Consider the following 3495-nt stretch of genomic DNA (forward strand, 5'->3'; position numbering starts at 1 on the left):
CTCTATGTCTTTCTGCGGACTGTGGGTGTGTTTGCGCATTTGACAGACCTTCCCGGGAATCCCCTGAAATCGCAACTTCTTACTTATCTGGACATTGGAAGCACATAGAACCATGTCCAGCTCTGTGCAGTCACCATCATTATGAACACAATGAACAAAGAGAGTTGGATAACTAGAACAAGAGCCTCAGCTGTCAGTGTTGGGCAATGGAGAAGAAGACAACGTCATCCTTCTTCCAGGCCCTGGAGTGTGAAGCCTGGTGTTCTAGGTGCTATTTAATGAGAACTCATACTAAAATGACTTGAGGGACGTGCTCTGTATTGGATGTCAGCAGCGTCCCTATAATAGATTTTTAATGAATATTTTTATTGAATTTTGTGCATTTGATAAATACATCTTAATCATATTTGCGGCATCTCTCTGATCTGAACCCCTGTAACCTATAACAGGTTTTGAAAAAAAGGTTTACAATATGTCCTTGCACAAAGTGCCAAGAAACACCAAGGCCAAATACACATCAGCCATTGTGGACACTTCAGTCATTCCTTCCTGTGCACTGGGTTCTCTGTTCCTGGGAATGTCGGAGTGAGGTGTGACAACCGAGAAAAGAAAAGGGCAACAAAAGTAAAATTGGAGAGGATGCAATGAATGTGTAAATCATGTCTTAACACTAAATTCATATCCTTGTACATATTTAAACACAATGTTAAATATTTAGGGCCATTCTTTCTTTCGTGAAACTTTCCTTAGCATATACAATACTGTATCCATGCCTAATTTATTAGCTGTCTAAAATGAGTTATAACTTGAGAATCTATTGATAACCTGAAATTCTTAGTTTATCTATAGATTGAAATATAAATATTTGTACATTTTTATGTGAATGATATATTCTATTGCTATGAAAATAATTCTCAAGCAAAAAACTTAAGGAAGAATTTCATCTTACAGTTTGAGGTTATATTGTATCATGGTAGAGACATCATGGCAGTAGGAACTTGAGGCAGCTTGTCACATTGCATCCACGGTGAGGGAGCAGACAGATGAATGCTGTGTCCCAGTTGACTTTCTCCCTTCAGGAATCCAGAAACTGTACTAGGGAATGATGCTGGTCAGCTCCAGAGTGTGTCCTCCAATTCAGTTAGCTTAATGCAGATCATCCCTCATGGTCATACCCAGGGATTTCTACCATAGGTGATGCCAGGTGCTATCAAGTTGATAACCAATGTAAATAACTGTAAATGTCCAGCAAAAGAAAAAAGAAATTCACTCTTAAAATTTTTATGAAAGAAAAAAAAAAACCTGAACAGACAAGGCCATCTAATGAAAAGAGAAAATCAAGAGAAATTATATTATTGGGCTTTAAGTTCCAAGTTCATAAATACCAAAATAGAAGAGTGGTATTGCTATGATTAGACACAGTAACTAATGAAAAAGAAGGCTTGGCTTGTCATCGATTGCATAATTGCACAGTCAGTGGGTTTTTGTTAAATGTGTAGGAAAATGTACAATAGAGGAAAAGTTGTAAATGTCATATCATGAACTTAAAAATGTGGTTGAGGCATGAATGTGTAGAGCTTGATTTTTTCATCAGCATAAATTGTAGTGGTTTATGGAAAAGATGTCTGGCTTTCACTTAACAGGATAGCATCAAGCCTCATTCAAGTTTTCACACACTGAATTCCATGTTTCCTTACTCTGGCAATCATTGCATTTCACTGGGAGAATATGCCACAATTTCTTACTCCTCCATTCACCTACAGTGATTCCGTGTCTTGTCTGTTGGGAACAGTCCTGCATCCAATATGGAAGTGTGGGTTCACATTGTTTTTCTTTGTTCAGAGAAGCAGCTAGTGCCAGAGTTCTGTGTGTCGTATATAAGACCTGGATTCATTTCAAAAGTACACACTATTAAGAGATGAGCATATTGCTGTGCCATCCAGGAGGACAGTCTTGTCTTGTTATACAGGAATGCCTCATTTTCTTCAGCTTGTCTGAGATTTGGGTCTACAGCTTACCCCAGTACAACACAGATAGAAGGAGACCCATTACTTCCACCATCTGATCTGGACTTCTCCATCTGACTTACCACATGAATGAGGTCAGAAGTAGTTTATGTGTACTAAGCTGATTCATCTGATCAATTCTGCAGTGCTATCTCTGCCTGGAGAGGAGATGCTGAGGAAATGGAGAGTCCAGAGTGGGGATCCTGGCAGCAGACCCAGCACTGAACTGCAGCCTGAGGTGGAGCCAGGCTGAGTCTATGATGAGGAGCAGAGCCAGGACTTCAGCAGAGGAAGGAGTTGAATTGCAGGCTGATGTGAGACAGCGGGGATTATCATGTCCCTTTATTCACCAGTATTTTGTTGAGAAATGATTTCCATGCATAGGATGAAAGAAATGTCTGTAGAAAACCACGAACTCCCCTGTGTCAGGTTGAACGAAGGCCATAATGGTGAATGGGAATGCTCAGTCACCCAGTTTCCTAAAAAATGAGGGCTCCTTGATTAATTACGACACCAATATCTTCTAATCATAATCTTTGTTATTTATGTACTATGAAGGCACTCAGCAATGAATTATGGCACACTAAATCATTTTTCCCAGGGAAAGTCGAAGTTTCAGGCCTGTCTGCCTCTGATCATATTTGTATCAACTACACTGGTGCTTTGTTAGAGTCATGTTTGCAGAAATTTGAGAACCTTTTAGTCTCATGAGCAGCAATGGAGAGCATGTCACAGGAACATTTAGGCAGAGGGGAAGCAGCATAATCAACAAAATCAGGAACATAATTCAGAAAACTCTGTTAGACAGTTGTGAAACTCTGTAATTGTTTCCACCTGTTGGAAATGAAGCTTCCTTGATGAGTGGTGACTGCTGTACTTGTCTGTGAATATGAGAAACAATAATTAACATATATTAAGTTCTTCTAGGTGTCTAGGGATGTGACTGATGTAGTTTTCTCTAGGATCTGTGACCTGTTCGGTCGTATGTATTTGGTGATGTTAACAGTGCCAAACATGAGTTCCCTCCTAATGAGAGGCCTTTAAAGCCAATTGTCCCCAAAGATAAAAGTGCTTTGTGATGCTCAGACTTGGGTAACATCTACCGTAGAACCTCTGCACCTAAGTCTCACGGAACATATTAGAGTGTGGTATAGAGCGAACGCTAATGCATCTCTCAACTCTCACCATGAAAGCTTCCCCATGCAACAGTGTGGGATCAACACAGAAGGGGGAATGTACACATAGAGTACTAAAACTACACCTTTATCCCCACCCTTAACAAAACTCAATTTCAAATGGGCCAGAAATTGCAATCTTAGACCTGAAGCTTTAGAAAACTACTAATTGGCTGGAGAGGCAGTCTACAGTATGGGAAACCCATGTCTACTTGTCATAATGTAGCCAAGAATACATGGATAGGTAGGTCATGGGCTCTAGGGAAAGGCAAATACTATTTTTTCCACAAATTGAAAGTAGTATTAAGTCAGCT

This window comes from Nannospalax galili, unplaced genomic scaffold (assembly GCF_000622305.1).
Source record: "Nannospalax galili isolate Female #2095 unplaced genomic scaffold, S.galili_v1.0 scaffold1938, whole genome shotgun sequence".
In the NCBI taxonomy this organism is placed as follows: domain Eukaryota; kingdom Metazoa; phylum Chordata; class Mammalia; order Rodentia; family Spalacidae; genus Nannospalax; species Nannospalax galili.